This window comes from Phocoena phocoena, chromosome 8 (assembly GCF_963924675.1).
Source record: "Phocoena phocoena chromosome 8, mPhoPho1.1, whole genome shotgun sequence".
In the NCBI taxonomy this organism is placed as follows: domain Eukaryota; kingdom Metazoa; phylum Chordata; class Mammalia; order Artiodactyla; family Phocoenidae; genus Phocoena; species Phocoena phocoena.
The window spans coordinates 44689672-44708721 of record NC_089226.1 but is presented as its reverse complement, the minus strand read 5'-3'; the positions used below and the strand labels follow the sequence as shown (position 1 = coordinate 44708721).

At 37.2% G+C, this 19050-nt stretch overlaps 1 protein-coding gene across 5 annotated transcripts in view; it reads right to left on the bottom strand.

Annotated features, from left to right (window-relative positions):
- GRM5 (glutamate metabotropic receptor 5) overlaps window positions 1–19050 on the bottom strand; it is a 530088-nt gene that overhangs the window by 402027 nt on the left and 109011 nt on the right. The gene's annotated exons all lie outside the window — the stretch shown is intronic.

The following is a 19050-nucleotide window of genomic DNA, read 5'->3' as shown; positions in this document are numbered from 1 at the left end:
TTGCAGTTGTTATTGCTGTTGTTTTTTCCCCCTGTACTAGCTCTATATTATAACCTGAGAATTGTATTGTGTATAACATCATACCCCATCTGAGGAATAAATACCCTTATATCTTACTTCTATTGTCATTTGTGTTTATACAAAAAGTATGCTGAAAAATTGTTGAGCCTTTTTTCATGGTTCACATTTGAACTAAATTGGTAATACTGTTTAAATCTTCCCTTCTGTCTCCAGATACACAACACTGTGTATGTTGTAAGGGCCCACTACTTATTCCATCTATGAAAATGTCCTAATATATACACCCATCTATTAGGAGAAAGAGTAATAATTCAGTGCCTCTAAAACATATCCACCTGGATGGGCTTCAAGGCTGACCAGCCTCACCAAAGATTGAAACACATGATAATACCAGTGTCAGCAAGGATGTAGGGAAAGAATTATCATGAACTACTAAGGTGGGTGTAAACTGGCATGAGATTATTGGATGATAATTCATCCATCATATCAAAACCTCACTATTTTTATACCTTTCTGACACAACAATAAAATAATTATGTTTCAATGGAATAAGTGTTTTGATTCAGTTATGCTTCTAACAACTTATCCCAAGTAATGATTTAAGATGCATGAAGATGACTGCAAAAAATCATCTTATGTACATATATATGATATATATATATCACAGAATATTTAGAAATAAAATAAATGCCTAGAGATAGTTGTGTTAGGGTCATCTGTACCATACTGACATACTACTATGCAGATATTAAATTACAATGTATATACCTATAATTAGTGACATGGAAATGTTCGTGATATGTGTAAGTGATGCTTATTAGAGTTCCTTGCATAGTGACCATTTGATCTTGCTTAGCTATTGTTATCATTCTATTAGTAGCAAAATGTAAAATATATAAATAATAAGCAAGTTTTATATCTATATATACAGGATGACCATAGAGAGATAAATAGCCATATAAATAACATGTTAGGTGTCGTTATATTTATGTCATGATATTACAGTGATTTAAAAATCATTCTTTGTTTTATAAATAGCTGGTACTCTCTAGATATTTCCTAAGGTTACCAATATTTTTAAATCACGTTGGCTCACTTCAAATTGACATCCACTCTAGAAAAAGCAGTGTTTCATGGAAGTTTCAGTGCCCTGTTGATTCTTTAGATAAAAAGTCTTTTAAAACCTGATGTTGCCAAAATGCCAGGTAGGCTTTTCTTAAAGACCGCCTAAACTGTTAACATTTAATTTGCAATTACTTACCTACTTGCCTTGACTCATGTGTCTCTAAATCGTGTAGATGACCTTTTTACAAATCAATTTTATTTGGAAAAACATACTCTTTGAGATTCCTTTAAGTTGTCTCAGATACAAGACTCCCAAATGGGCAATCCAGAAAGGTCATTCATAGGTAATTAACATTTAAACTTTACTTATTACTTCCTATCTTTTAATAAACTAGAAAAATTGAGAGGTTTTCAGAAAATACCTCACCTCTGAAATTCAAATGTTTTGGGCCATTCTTTTTGCTAAGCACGTGCTTCGATTTGCCAGTGGAAAAGAAATGTGCCTTTTTTTCCCTCAACTAACATCTAACTAAACGCGGGGCTCAAGAATAAAAAATTAAGTAAGTCCACAAGCTAGTGTTTTTCTATTTGTCAAATGTCTTTGCTACCTTATCTGTGACTCTCCTGTCTCACTGTTCATTGCCAAACTTCCTTTTCAACTGTTTGCACTTTCTCATTTCTCAAAATCCATGAACATGCTATTCTTTGGACATTTCACCTCACTTTTAAAATTCTTTCATTAATGTTCTCATGTATCATCCCATGTCATATATTCCACTCAGTTTCACTTGTTGGATCTATTTAGTTTGAGTTTTAAAATCAGTCTAACACCACACAATGGCCTCAGTCAAACTTGACATTTTTCCTAATCCTGTTCATTACTCACTCTTGCATTGGATCCAAATCACAAAACCTAGAAATCATACATGTGTAAAAACAGTATTTAATTCATTCATTTCCTTATATATAGGCTGCCTAAACTGCTCCAGGGAGATAAGAATAAAGCCTCTTTTAAAATATCCTTCAGAGATTAAAATCACTACTTCTTTCAGTAAGTGGCTTGGAACATCTATTACATGTGCTAGGCATTAAAGGGAATATAAAAGTGCACCAGACCTGGACCTATTAAAATAAAAATGTACCCTGAGATACTAGCAATAAAGGAAAGGGCTTTTCAGGTCTAGGGTAATAAGATTGGTTTTTATCTTACTGATAATTTTCTTTTTCTTCTTTTAAAAAGGGGCTTAACATAATAAAAGTCATGCTTCCTTTAGCATGACTAAAAAAAAATAAACCAAAAGAAAACAAACAAACAAAAAGCCCTTTACTTTACATTGCCCCACAGCTTGCTGCTTGTCTAGTTTTTCCTATCTTATCAAAACAATTACGAGAGGCTTTATTTTTTATTCTTGCATTGGTCTTTGAATAAGGAAGGATTTTCAAACAGTGATCCGCTATTCTATGCTAATAGGGTTCACAATAAAGTCTACAAATTTGTCATACTAGGACCTAATGCCCAAATAAAGAATTTGGATAATTAAAGAAAAGTAACAGGAGACTCAAGTTATCACATAAAACAATGAGATAGAATCATGCTAAATGCAAAATTATATCCAGTATTATACTCATGTAGCACACCATGATTTACAGAAAAATAGCATCATCAACACAATAAATGATTTTATTTAAATTTTATTGGCTGTTAATCTCATTGAAGCTTTATTTGAAAATCTCTACTTATAATTGAATAGGCATTATAAACATTAGTATTTAATTCATAATAGACTGCTTTTATATTTTAAATATTATTATAAGTTTTAAAAATTTAAGTCAGTGGTAAGGTCCCAGGTGAATGCTTTTCCTTTTAAAGGAGTTGAACATTAAGTCTGAAAAACACTGGGCTACAGAAACAGACCACCAATATGCAAGATGCTTTGCCAAACTCTACAATTTAAAGCTCTGGTGAAAGAAAGGGAAGAGGCAAATTAACATATGTCAATTGCCTACTATAGGCCTACTATGTGCCAAACACTGCGCTAACTTCTACTGTAGTTAACAACTTCATTTAACGTTCACATCAACACCATAAATCTGCAACTATTAATCTTCCCATATGACAAAAGAGGAAATTGGAGTATAGAACTCCAATTCTATACTATACTATAGTATAGTATAGTGACTTCACCAAGGTCCCAACCTAGGAAAAGACAGAGCTGAGATTCAAACTCTGATTTATTTTTCTACAAGCCCATGTTTTACTCCAAAGGAACTATTCTGGCTGTCAATTTTCAGGTTAGAGGGTGCCAAAAATAAGTGTATAAGATGACAAGTGTGAATAGACTAGTGGAGAGAGAAGATGACATGGATGATGATAAGAAAAAAAAAAAATATATATATATATGTAATGATCACTCATCCAATCCTTGTAATGACTTCCCATTTTGCAAATAAGGAAACAAGGCTGAAAAAGCTATATGGTTCTAAGACGTAAAGTAGGAGTTATTAATCATGCTGATCTAGCTCTGAAGTGGCACTCTAGTTATTATGAGCAAACATGCTTCCAAATAAATAGGAAGGGATTCCTGCAAGCTGTCAATGGGGTTTAGGTGTTAAGTTCTCCCATTACTAAAGTGTGATGGGCAGATGCCCCTCCCCAAGAGCAAAAAGTAGATGGATCTCATTTCAAGTCTCACTCTTTCACTGGATTAATGGAAAGGGAGATGCTCTCATCAAAAACATTCAAGGAAATAGAAATTTTATAGGATGAATAACATTTATATGTAAACTAAATATAACATTTATATATAATAATATATAATATTATATATATATAATATATATAATATTTTATATATATATAATATATTTAAATATAAATATAACATTTATATATAAACTAAATATAATCATGTTTCTCATATGCTATTTTCTGTTATACTTTTCCTAAAAAGTTTTTTTAAAAACATACATTCTGGGCTTCCCTGGTGGCACACTGGTTGAGAGTCCACCTGCCGATGCAGGGGACACGGGTTCGCCACCCGGTCTGGGAAGATCTCACATGTCGCAGAGCGGCTAGGCCCGTGAGCCATGGCCACTGAGCCTGCATGTCCGGAGCCTGTGCTCCGCAACGGGAGAGGCCACAACAGTGAGAGGCCCGCGTACCGCAAAAAAAAAAAAAAACAAAACCAAAAAACATACATTCTGTAAATTGATACAGTCACTATGGAGAACACTATGGAGGTTCCTTAAAAAACTAAAAATAGAACTACCATATGACCAAGCATTCCCACTACTGGGCGTATACCCTGAGAAAACCATAATTCAAGAAGAGTCATGTACCACAATGTTCATTGCAGCTCTATTTACAATAGCCAGGACATGGAAGCAACCTAAGTGTCCATCGATAGATGAATGGATAAAGAAAATGTGGCACATATATACAATGGAATATTACTTAGCCATAAAAAGAAACAAAATTGAGTTATTTGTAGTGAGGTGGATGGACATAGAGTCTGTCATACAGAGTGAAGCAAGTCAGAAAGAAAAACAAATACCGTATTCTAACACATATATGTGGAATCTAAAAAGGTCATGAAGAACCTAGGGGCAAGATGGGAATAAAGACGCAGACCTACTAGAGAATGGACTTGAGGACACGGGGAGGGGGAAGGGTAAGCTGGGACAAAGTGAGAGAGTGGTAGTGTATATATGGACATATATACACTACCAAATGTAAAATAGATAGCTAGGGGGAAGCAGTCGCATAGCACAGGGAGATCAGCTCAGTGCTTTGTGACCAGCTAGAAGGGTGGGATAGGGAGGGTGGGAGGGAAGGAGACGCAAGAGGGAAGAGATATGGGGATATATGCATATGTATAACTGATTCACTTTGTTATAAAGAAGAAACTAACACACCATTGTAAAGCAATTATACTTCAATAAAAATGTTAAGAAAAAAATAAAAGTGAAGAGCCTGACATACAAAAAAAAAATGCATACATTCTATGATTCCTGGAAAGACAGGGCTGGCTGATTAGTATAACATATATTTGGGATAGGGATAATTAAAAATAAAAATAAACTCCAACTAATCCTGATCTCTTTTGGCAATATTTAGATGACATAATGATTACATCTATTTTAAGGTTTTGTTACATCTTCCTCCTCAAAATAAATCCCACATTCCCTTTTTCTGACTACTGGCAGTTAGGAGGAACTGCTGATTATTAATGGATACAAGCAGCAAGACTGTAGGCAGTTGTGGAAATGGTCAGAAAGACCAGTGTTCAAATCCCATCTCAGCTACCTAGTAGCTCTGTGACTTGATTAGGTTATTTAAACTCCCTAAGATCTAAGTTCCTCAACCAGATAGCACCATCCTTGCAAGGTGAGTGCAGAAATTAAATATGACATATGTAAAGTATTTAACCAAGTGCCTGGGATTGGCAAGAAGTCAATATATAATGACTGTTGTTATTGGTCAGGAGACCATTATTTTAAGCATAAGTCAAAACTTAATGAATAAAAGCCCTTGTGGAAGACAACAGAGGCTTGGCTATCAAGGCCAGTAGCAGTAAGACACACATCTGAGTCAACCAGCTCTTTCTCATTATCGTCTCTCACACTTTCTTCTGTTTACTATCATGTCAAAGAAAGAAACGAAAGTCATGAAAACATGAAAAACAATGTGAAATAAAATGGTGTTTAACATACAACCAAGGAAAGCTGACATAACTAGACGAGACACGTGGTAAGAACATGTACTTTACACAAAGGATGAAAAAATATATTTTTAGCTTTTATGGATATTAAAGTCAGAAGTAAAGATCCCTACCTGTAATATTTTAACTTGCTAATTTTAAATCATACTTATGAATGGTAATAGAAATATCATTAATCCATTTGTTCACAAACAATTAACAAGCCACAGGCACCTAAAGAGCTCAATCACTTCATTCAGTCAGTTCGTTTTATTTGAACCAACTGGACTATTAAAATTTAAACCTACCATTGAGAGAAGGAGGTAGCTCAGACACAATTTATTAAATATTAGTCAGTTTGAGCATTAATGGTATACTTAACTCTTCTAGAATTTGAAGTATAAGTAGGGGGAGTTGGAGAAGTTCGAATCAGCAAGATTACTAAAGAAGGAAAGAGTAGTTCCAATCTTGGCCATACTATAATTTCTAAGTTATTATAGAAGATAATAAATAAATGACATTGGTATGAGTGGTTAAACACACACAAACACACACACACACACACACACACACCCAATTCTCAAAGTCATCTAAAAAGAAGAATGTTTATTTGGACACGAAATCTCTAAGAAAGAAGGTAAGTACTGAGCTTAATTTGAGCACAAAGGAACCAAGTTGCTTCAACCTTCATGCATGGAGATGTCCTCATAATTTCTTGTACCAAACATAGTACTTATATGCTTGCCTTTAAGGTGCTTAATATCAAACAGTAAGTGACATTATCATAATATTCTCTGAGTAGAACAAACACAACATGAAAGTAATCTGAGTATCTGATAAAGCAATATTTACACTTGCTGTTCCTAACAGTTCTCTCCTTTCATCATTTACAATGACTTGGAAATCTAATTGATAGATTTATCATGTTCAAAACAAACAATGACAACAGAGCTTTCTTTATTTCTAATATGAATTTGTATATCACCATTTATCAGTATATAATAAATGAACAGGAATATAATAAATGAACCAAACGAAAATCTTCATAGTAATGCTTCTTTTATCTAGCACCAGTATGTCTCAAACACTAAATTAAAGGAAATAGACTCTCAGGAGCTAAAAGAAAAAAATATTTCTAAACAAATTCTGTGCCACAAAATCCTTCAACTCTGCACATCTCTTTGGAGAGTACTCTCCAGACTCACATTAAGTATATGTCCTCTTATTTTATAAACAGATTTTAAAGCAAATCCAGTCCAAGCATACTGTGGGATAGAAGCAGAAAATTAGAAGGGATGGTTGTTAGAGTCACACACTGTATTTATAAGCAAAGGAAATGAATATGTGGACCAAATGGGGAGTAATGAATAAATCTATATGACATACAATCAGTGTCATTTACAAAAGGGGCAAACAGCTGCAATGACTCGAAAAATTTACACAGCGTAGTTGCAACAAAAAAAACATGATTTGTAACTCGGTAGTGCAAAAGAAAAAAGGAAAAACAGAGACAAAAGAATACGGACGGGACCAGCGCCTCTGGGAGGGAGCTGTGAAGGAGGAAAAGTTTCCACACACTGGGAAGCCCCTTCGTGGGTGGAGACCGCGGGTGGCGGAGGGGGGAAGCTTCGGAGCCACGGAGGAGAGCGCAGCCACAGGGGTGCAGAGGGCAAAGAGGAGAGGTTCCCGCACAGAGGATCGGGGCCGACCGGCATTCACCAGCCCGAGAGACTTGTCTGCTCACCCGCCGGGGCGGGCGGGGGCTGGGAGCTGAGGCTCCAGCTTCGGAGGTCAGATCTCAGGGAGAGGACTGCAGTTAGCTGCGTGAACACAGCCTAAAGGGGGCTAGTGCACCACAGCTAGCCGGGAGGGAGTCCGGGAAACGGTCTGGAGCTGCCGAAGAGGCAAGAGGCCATTGTTTCCTGGTGCGTGAGGAGAGGGGCTTCAGAGCACCGCCTAAATGAGCTCCAGACACGGGCACGAGTCATGGCTATCAGCACAGACCAAGGAGCCTGTATGCAAGCACAGATCACTATCCACACCTCCCCTCCTAGCAGCCTGTGCAGCCCGCCACTGCCAGGGTTCCATGATCCAGGGACAACTCCCCTGGGAGAACGCATGGCGTGGCTCAGGCTGGTGCAACGTCACACTGGCCTCTGTCGCCGCAGGCTCGACCCGCATTCCGTACCCCTCCCTCCCCCAGGCCTGAGTGAGCCTGAGCCCCCGAATCAGCGGCTCCTTTAACCCCGTCCTGTCTGAGCGAAGAACAGACACCCTCTGGCGACCTACACGCAGAGGCGGGGCCAAATCCAGAGCTGAGCCCCGGGAGCTGTGCGAACAAAGAAGAGAAAGGGAAATCTCTCCCATCAGCCTCAGGAGCAGCAGAGTAAATCTCCACAATCAACGTGATGTACGCTGCATCACTGGAATAACTGAAAAGACAACGAATCATCCCAAAATTGAGGCAATGGACTTTGTGTGATTATGTCTGTGTAGCTTTGCTTTTACCATTTGTCCTAGGGTCTGTCTGTTTGTTTTTTGTTTGTTTGTTTGTTTTAAGGTATAAATTTTTCGCGCTTGTTATCATTGGTGGATTTGTTTTTTGGCTTGGTTGCTCCCTTTTTTCTTTCTTCTTTCTTTTTCTACTTTTCAATTTTTTTATTTTAAATATTCTTTTATGTTTTATTTTAATAACTTTATTTTTCTTTCTTTCCTTCTCTCTCTCTCTCTCTGTCTCTTTGTTTCTTACTTTCTTTCTCTCTCCCTCCCTTTTATCTTTCTTCTTTCTTTTTTTACTTTTCAATTTTTTTATTTTAAATATTATGTTTTATTTTAATAACTTTATTTTTCTTTCTTTCCTTCTCTCTCTCTCTCTCTCTCTCTCTCTGTCTCTTTGTTTCTTACTTTCTTTCTTTCTCCCTCCCTTTTCTTCTGAGCGATGTGGCTGACAGGGTCTCGTTGCTCTGGCTGGGTGTCAGGCCTGTGCCTCTGAGGTGGGAAAGCCGAGTTCAGAACACTGTTCCACCAAAGACCACCTGGGTCCACGTAATATCAAACAGCAAAAGCCCTCATGGAGATCTCCATCTCAACGCCAAGACCCAGCTCCACTCGATGACCAGCAAGCTACAGTGCTGGACACCCTATGCCAAACAACTACCAAGACAGGAACACAGCCCCACCCATTAGCACAGAGGCTGCCTAAAATCATAATAAGGTCACAAACACCCCAAAACACACCACCGGAGTGGTCCTGCCCGCCAGAAAGACAAGATCCATCCTCATCCACCAGAACAGAGGTACCAGTCTCCTCCACCAGGAAGCCTACACAACCCACTGAACCAACCTTACCCACTAGGAGCAGACACCAAAAACAGCAGGAACTATTTACCTGTAGCCTGCGAAAAGGAGACCCCAAACACGGTAAGTTAAGCAAAATGAGAAGACAGAGAAACACACAGCAGATAAACGAGCAAGGTCAAAACACACCAGACCAAACAAATGAAGAGGAAATAGGTAACCTCCCTGAAAAAGAATTCAGAGCAATAATAGTAAAGATGATCCAAAATCTTGGAAATAGAATAGAGAAAATGCAAGAAACACTTAACAAGGACCTAGAAGAACAAAAGAGCAAAAAAACAATGATGAACAGCACAATAAATGAAATTAAAAATTCTCTAGAAGGAATCAATAACAGAATAACTGAGGCAGAAGAACAGATAAGTGACCAGGAAGATAAAATAGTGGAAATCATTAAGGCAGAGCAGAATAAAGAAAAAAGAATGAAAAGAATGAAGGACAGTCTCAGACACCTCAGGGACAACATTAAATGAACCAACATTTGAATTATAGGGGTCCCAGAAGAAAAGGAAAAAAAAGGGACTGAGAAAATATTTGAAGAGATTATAGTTCAAAACTTCCCTAATATGGGAAAGAAAATAGTCAATCAAGTCCAGGAAGCACAGAGAGTCCCATACAGGATAAATCCAAGGAGAAACACGCCAAGACACATGTTAATCAAACTATCACAAAGAAAAAACGTTAAAAGCAGCAAGGGAAAAACAACAAATAACATACAAGGGAATCCCCATAAGGTTAACAGCTGATCTTTCAGCAGAAACTCTATAAGCCAGAAGGGAGTGGCAGGACATAATGAAAACGATGCAAGGGAAAAACCTAAAACCAAGATTACTCTACACAGCAAGGATCTCATTGAGATTCGACAGAGAAACTAAAATATTTACAGACAAGTAAAAGCTAAGAGAATTCAGCACCACCAAACCAGCTTTACAACAAATGCTAAAGGAACTTCTCTAGGCAGGAAACACAACAGAAGGAAAAGACCTACAATAACAAACCCCAAACAATTAAGAATGGTAATAGGAACATACATATTGATAACTACCTTAAATGTAAATGGATTAAATGCTCCAACCATAAGACACAGATTGGCTGAATGGATATATAAACAAGACCTGTATATGCTGTCTACAAGAGACCCACTTCAGACACATACAGAGTGAAAGTGAGCGGATGGAAAAAGATATTCCATGCAAATGGAAATCAAAAGAAAGCTGGAGTAGCAATTCTCATATCAGACAAAATAGACTTTAAAACAAAGACTATTACAAGAGACAAAGAAGGACACTACATAATGATTAAGGGATCAGTCCAAGAAGAAAATATAACAATTGTAAATATTTATGCACCCAACTTATGAGCACCTCAATACATAAGGCAAATGCTAACAGCCACAAAAGGGGAAATCAACAGTAACACAATCAGAGTAGGGGACTTTAACACCCCACTTTCACCAATAGACAGATCATCCAAAATGAAAATAAATAAGGAAACACAAGCTTTAAATAACACATTAAACAAGATGGATTAATTGATATTTACAGGGCATTCCATCCAAAAATAACAGAATACACTTTCTTCACAAGTGCTCATGGAACATTCTCCAGGATAGAACATATCTTGGGTCACAAATCAAGCCTTGGTAAATTTAAGAAAATCAAAATCGTATCAAGTATCTTTTCCAACCACAATGCTATGAGACTAGATATCAATTACAGGGGAAAAAATGTAAAAAATAGAAACACATGGAGGCTAAACAATACACTACTTAATAACCAAGAGATCACTGAAGAAATCAAAGAGGAAATCAAAAAATACCTAGAAACAAATGACAATGAAAACACGACGACCCAAAACCTATGGGATACAGCAAAAAAAGTTCTAAGAGGGAAGTTTATAGCAATACAATCCTACCTTTAGAAACAAGAAATATCTCAAAAAAACACCTTAACTTACACCTAAAGAAATTAGAGAAAGAAGAACAAAAAACCCCCAAAGTTAGCAGAAGGAAAGAAATCATAAAGGTCAGATCAGAAATAAATGAAAAAGAAATGAAGGAAACGATAGTAAAGATCAATAAAACTAAAAGCTGTTTCTTTGAGAAGATAAACAAAATTGATAAACCATTAGCCAGAGTCATCAAGAAAAAAAGGAAGAAGACTCAAATCAGTAGAATTAGAAATGAAAAAGGAGAAGTAACAACTGAAACTGCAGAAATACAATGGATCAAGAGAGATTACTACAAGCAACTCTATGCCAATAAAAGGGACAACCTGCAAGAAATGGACAAATTCTTAGAAATGCAAAACGTGCAGAGGCCAAACCAGGAAGAAATAGAAAATATGAACAGACTGATCACAAGCACTGAAATTGAAACTGTGATTAAAAATCTTCCAACAAACAAAAGCCCAGGACCAGATGGTTTCACAGGCAAATTCTTTCAAACATTTAGAGAAGAAGTAACACCTATCCTTCTCAAAGTCTTCCAAAATATAGCAGGAATAGGACACTCCCAACTCATTGTACAAGGCCACCATCACCCTGATACTGAAACCAGACAAAGATGTCACGAAGAAAGAAAACAACAGGCCAATATCACTGATGAGCATAGGTGCAAAAATCCTCAACAAAATACTAGCAAACTGAATCCAACAGCACATTAAAAGGTCATACACCATGATCAAGTGGGGTTTATCCCAGGAATGCAAGGATTCCTCAATACACTCAAATCAATCAATGTGATAAACCATATCAACAAATTGAAGGATAAAAACCATATGATCATCTCAATAGATGCAGAAAAAGCTTTCGACAAAATTCAACACCCATTTATGATAAAAACCCTGCAGAAATTAGGCATAGAGGGATTTTACCTCAACATAATAAAGGCCATCTATGACAAAACCACAGCCAACATCATTCTCAATGGTGAAAAATGAAGATTTCCACTAAGATCAGGAACAAGACAAGGTTGGCCACTCTCACTACTATTATTCAACATAGTTTTGGAAGTTTTAGCCATAGCAATCAGTGAAGAAAAAGAAATAAAAGGAATCCAAATCGGAAAGAAGAAGTAAAGCTGTCACTGTTTGCAGATGACATGATACTATACATAGAGGATCCTAAAGATGCTACCAGAAAACTACTAGAGCTAATCAACAAATTTGGTAAAGTAGCAGGATACAAAATTAATGCACAGAAATCTGTTGCATTCTTATACACTAATGATGAAAAATCTGAAAGAGAAATTAAGGAAACACTCCCATTTACCATTGCAACAAAAAGAATAAAATATCTAGGAATAAACCTACCTAAGGAGACAAAAGAACTGTATGCGAAAACTATGAGACACTGATGAAAGAAATTAAAGATGATAGAAACAGATATATACCACGCTTTTGGATTGGAATAATTAACATTGGGAAAATGACTATACTACCCAAAGCAACCTACAGAAATATTGCAATCCCTGTCAAACTACCAATGGCATTTTTCACAGAACTAGAACAAAAAATTTCACAATTTGTATGGAAACACAAAAGACCCCGAATAGCCAAAGCAATTTTGGGAAAGAAAAATGGAGCTGGAAGAATCAGGCTCCTGGCCTTCAGACTATACTACAAGGCTACAGTAATCAAGACAGTATGGTTCTGGCACAAAAACAGAAATATAGATCAATGGAACAGGATAGAAAGCCCAGAGATAAACCCACACACATATGGTCACCTTATCTTTGATAAAGGGGGCAGCAATGTACAATGGAGAAAAGACAGGCTCTTCAATAAGTGGTGCTGGGAAAACTGGACAGCTACATGTAAAAGAATGAAATTAGAACACTCCCTACACCATATACAAAATAAATCCAAAATGGATTAGACCTAAATGTAAGGCCAGACACTCTAAAACGCCTAGAGGAAAACATAGGCAGAATGCTCTATGATGTAAATCACAGCAAGATCCTTTTTGACCCACCTCCTAGAGAAATGGAATTAAAAACAAAAATATACAAATGGCACCTAATGAAACTTAAAAGCTTTTGTACAGCAAAGGAAACCATAAACAATATGAATGGACAACCCTCAGAATGGGAGAAAATATTTTCAAATGAAGCAACTGACAAAGGATTAATCTCCAAAATTTACAAGCAGCTCATGCAGCTCAATATCAAAAAAACAAACAACCCAATCCAAATATGGGCAGAAGTCCTAAATAGACATTTCTCCAAAGAAGATATACAGATTGCCAACAAACACATGAAAGGATGCTCAGCATCACTAATCATTAGAGAAATGCAAATCAAAACTACAATGAGGGATCACCTCACACCAGTCTGAATGGCCATCATCAAAAAATCTACAAATAATAAATGTTGGAGAGGGTGTGGAGAGAAGGGAATCCTCTTGCACTGTTGGTGGGAATATATATTGATACAGCCACTATCGAGAACAGTATGGAGGTTCCTTAAAAAACTAAAAATAGAACTACCATACTCCCCAGCAATCCCACTCCTGGCATATACGCTGAGAAAACCATAAGTCAAAAAGAGTCATGTACCACAGTGTTTATTGCAGCACTATTTACAGTAGCCAGGACATGGAAGCAACATAAGTGTCCACTGACAGACGAATTGATAAAGAAGATTTGGCACATATATACAATGGAATATTACTCAGCCATAAAAAGAAACGAAATTGAGTTATTTGTAGTGAGGTGGATGGACTTAGGGTCTGTCATATAGAGTGAAGTAAGTCAGAAAGAGAAAAACAAATACTGTATGCTAACATATATATATGGAATCTAAAAAAAAAAAGAAGGTTCTGAAAAACCTAGGGCAGGACAGGAATAAAGACACAGAAGTAACGAACGGACTTGAAGACAAGGGGAGGGGGAAGGGTAAACTGGGACGAAGTGAGAGAGTGGCATGGACATATATACACTACCAAATGTAAAATAGATAGCTAGCAGGAAGCAGCCACATAGCACAGGGAGATCAGCTAGGTGCTTTGTGACTACTTAGAGGGGTGGGATAGGGAGGGTGGGAGGAAGACGCAAGAGGGAGGAGATAGGTGATATATGTATATGTATAGCTGATTCATTTTGTTATAAAGCAGAAATAAGACAGCATTGTAAAGCAATTAGACTCCAATAAAGATGTCAAGAAAAAAAAGGGATTCCAAATAATCATAGCAAGGAGCCTTATGAATAAGATTTTAACCTTTGTTTTCTTTACTCATTTTAGGAAGACAGGCAAGTTTGCAATACGTTATTTTGCGTTTTAAAAAACAGATTATTATTTTAATGGTGAAAACTATTTTTGGTCTTTGAACGCTTGAATATCCTTTATTTAGAAAATTTACCTAAAAGAAAGAGGCTGATCTTCAACAAGAAAATAAAATGATCATTGCTGGGCATGTACTAGGTATTACAAGTCTTATACAAATGCTTTTCACAGATTTTCTAATTTAATTCATACAATAATCTTGTGAGAGAATTTTTATTATTCCTTTTTTTTAAAAGAAAAAACTATGCCTCAGAGAAGTAATTTGTCTAATTCAGTAAGTGGAAGAACCAAATCCAGTCTTTCTGATTCTCAAATACTTCTGTACATAACATTCAGTATTTACTGTTTCTTATCCCACCTGCAACAAAACAGTGTGGTCATGTGAATGGGATTTATTAACCAACATTAAACTTGGTTATATTTTTACATCTGCATGTTGGCATCAAATATATAGTTTAAATTTGTTTTGGATTTCTTTTTTTTTTTTTTTTTTTGCTGTATGCGGGCCTCTCACTGTTGTGGCCTCTCTTGTTGTGGAGCACAGGCTCCGGATGCGCAGGCTCAGCGGCCATGGCTCACGGGCCCAGCCGCTCCGCGGCACGCGGGATCCTTCCGGACCGGGGCACAAACCTGCATCCCCCGCACCGGCAGGCAGACTGTCAACCACTGCACCACCAGGGAAGCCCCTAGACTTCTTAAGTTATAGTAGCTTTGCATCTTGAAAACAAAACATCCCCAACAACACTTTCCAGCATGGATTCTAGTCCATATTCCCTTTTATCCCCATAACTGTGAATTTGTACTGTTTGCTACCCTACTGATATTTGCCTAAAAAGCGCTTGATTGCACTATATTTTAAATTCACAATTGCTCTAGTTTTCATCTTCTGCAAGAATTTTCCTTGCATATTCTGTATTTTTAGTTGATGACTAATTCATCTGTGGATGACTCAAGAACTCCTTTTTATTCTGGCACATCTGAAATAATTTCTCTTCTCTTGAGATCACCGCAACATATATTCCAACTTCATTCCCCAATGCCACTGCTAAGGTCTGAAGTGTTTACACAATTATATTTTGTTTTGTTTTGAATCATCAGAACTTTGGTGCCAGGTGCACCTACTTTAAAATAGTATCTTTAGAATACAAAACAATACAATGAAATTGTATTTTCATGAAGCTCAAACAAGACTATACCAATATTATACTATCATGGCTCATGGGGATAGCACTAGAGAAAAGAAAGGCCAAAAATGATCAAAGGAAATTGAAGCTAAGGACTTTTGAAACTTGTAATTCGTGTACTATATCTCCACATGCAGGATCCAAAGGAAGAAATCATGGTCATTTCTCTTTGGCAATTTTCACTTGGTCTTTTAACAAATATTTATTGGACACCCCCATGTTTTAGGCATTATGCTAGGCCCTTAAGGCCTGCCCTCAAGGAGTTCATAGTTTAGGACAGATAAACAAACACAAAATCAAATTACAGGGACTTCCCTGGTGGTCCAGTGAGTAAGACTCTGTGCTCCTAAAGCAGGGGTGCCGGGTCTGATCCCTGGTTGGGAAACTAGATCCCGCATGCATGCTGCAACTAAAGATCCCGCGTGCCGCAACTAAGACCCGGCACAGCCAAAATAAATAAATAAATAAATAATAAATAAATATTAAAAAACCAAATTACAGTAATTTTGAGTATGTGTGTGTTCACTGAAATAAAATGAACACACCTGTCATTTAATAGCCACTGGGTAAACAAATATTGAGAGATAGGAAGGAAACAAAATATCTGATGCCTAATTAATAGTTGAACTTAAAAGTAGTAGCCTCCCAGTTGAAAATATAAGTCAGAGGAGGGGCATTCTAAGCAATGGATAGAAGCAGAGAAATGAGAAATAAAAGAGTGTGTGCAAGTACCAGAACATAAGTTGGAGTGGCTTAGTGGAAACAGCAGTAAGATAACATGAGCTGAAATGCAGAAATAGAAGGAACCAGATTGTAGAAGGTGGTATATTCTGTGTTGACTTGGTCCAATACCATTCAGTGAGGTTTAATCATTTCTCTCAGACCTGGGTGCCTTAGTTGTAAACTTGGAACTTCTTAACACAAAATTTTAAAAGCCTGTCTGGATATACCAGAACAGGCCCTGTTAGTGGCTCAGGCCTTAGCTGACACACTCCAAAATTCTCCAAAATAAACTGATTGTAATTTTCTTTCTTCTTGTGCTTTAGCTTCAATCTGCAGCATTATTTGAGTGGCCCTTTTTTTCCTGATCTAAAATCACCCCATATACTGTGATCTCATCCCAGGTTTCTGTCTTTTTGGAAGAACTTTTAAAAGCATTTCAGCTTCCAAGGCTCTCTCCAGGGAGAGTCAGCAATTATTTTTTACTTCATTTTCTTGGGAAAAAGGATTTTTGATTGGAACAAGGATGGGAAAAAGAGTTCCCTGAGTTTATCATTTTACATAGTTGTAACTTTTGAACAATGGAAATGGCTTAATTGTTCAAAAATACAGTAAATGAAAACAAACTCCAAAAGTAAATAGAAACAGGTAATTCTAATTCCATGCAAAATTGATGAAATATTCACACAGGAAAAAATTAATTTAAGTAACTTATGATCACAGTAATTTGACTGTGAAACCTATGTGAAATAGAAGAATAAAAAGAACTGAAAAACAACCTTTTAAACTTTATTTAGATAATTCATTGTACTGGTCTTGGTGGTTTAATTCTGAATCTATTTTGGGCACACTGTGGGATTAAAAATATAACTAGATATGCATATTTTGGAGAGCGATAGTATTAACTGTAGGGGGGAAACACAAACATAAAACAGAGGCAGGGGAAAAAGAACCCTGTGGTATTGGATTTCAGCATGAACTATAAGTATAAACACATTCACGTGTGTGCTCACATGCACACGTGTGCACACACATTTGTTCCCTAACTAAACCCTTGCAAGGGCCAAAAAGCAATGAAACACCAGAGGAAATAAACATCCAGAACTTAGATCTTTGTTTCTAATCAGCATTTTCTAATAATAAAACCAGAGCTTCTTGGAGAAATGTCTGATCCCACTCTGGGGCAGGAAAAGTACAATATGAGCCTGGAACACCTTGCTGTGCCAGAAAATTAGGAGCTGCTCAAAGTCTAATGGGGACATTACAGAGGACGTGGAAGCCAGTTTAAAAGAGATTCCACTAACAAAACTGGAACAAACTGAACGTCAAAAAGAATAATGATGATAATGGAATATAACATATTTGAATGAAAAAAATCGTGTACATAGCAATGAGTGAGAGACAGGCAGACAGAGAGAGAGAAGAGAAAAGAGATGGGAAGGGAAGAGAAGAGAAGAGAATGAAGTTCCTTTACAGAAACATGCCAACTATAAATGCGGAACCAATGTAGTAATAATTACTTTAGACAAGGTCACTAAACCACAGGCTCAAATATTGCTGGAAAACACAGTATCAATTTTAATTCTACAAAGTGGAAAAACACCTTTGCAGTGGAGACACCTAATGGTCTTCATCTTAACCAAATAGCAGTGCATCTTGTGCATGTGATGTCATGCTGTGAGAGACATGCAACGTCACCATTAGTGTTCTTGCCTGAAACGTCTGCCTTAAGTTTACTCATGAGGAGACAGTCAGACGTATCTAGACTACAAGATATTCGGCAGGACCACCGGCCTGGACTTTTTCAGTAATTCAATGATATGAGAAATGATGCAACTGAAGGAGACTGTTGCTTGATCAAGAGAGACTGATGAGAAATAATGTGAATATATGAAACTTGATGGGATAGTATAAATAAAAACAAAAATAAACAACAAGAATATAAAAACAAAACCAAATATAGCCATAAAGAACATTTTGTTAGACGGTTGGGGAAATATGTATGGCCTGTGTACTGGTGATGTTATTGAATTAATGTTGACTTTCTCAGGTGTCATAGGGTGCTGAGGTTAGCTGAAGTTGCCCATTCTTGAAATATGCACACTGAAGTACTTATGGGTGAAATGTTACGACAGCTGTAGATATTTTCAAATGATTTGGCAAAAGGGGATTGCAGGGCAAGAGGTTAACAGATGGTGAATTTGGTGAGAGATATGTGAGTATACATTGTACCATTCTTTCAATATTTTTAGTTTGATAATTTTCAAAATAAAAAACAAAACAAGTGAGAGACCATATTTGGGCAATCACAGTCCATCCTAAATCCCAGAGTATATGTTTGTCATCTATTTCCTTCTCAAATGAGAACTGCACTAGGGGCTGGTTGCTTGTCTCCCCCATCACCAGTTTCTTATGTCCCTCAAAGGTTCTCTCAGAATTATATATTCATAAATTAAATCTGAACATGTCACTGACCTATTTAAAACACTTTCAGGACTTCGGTTGCCCCACTGGACAACTTTTTTTTTTTTTTTTTTTTTTTTTTTATGCGTTACGCGGGCCTCTCACTGTTGTGGCCTCTCCCGTTGCGGAGGACAGGCTCCGGACGCGCAGGCTCAGCGGCCATGGCTCACGGGCCCAACCGCTCCGCGGCATGTGGGATCTTCCCAGACCGGGGCACGAACCCGTGTCCCCTGCATCGGCAGGCGGACTCTCAACCACT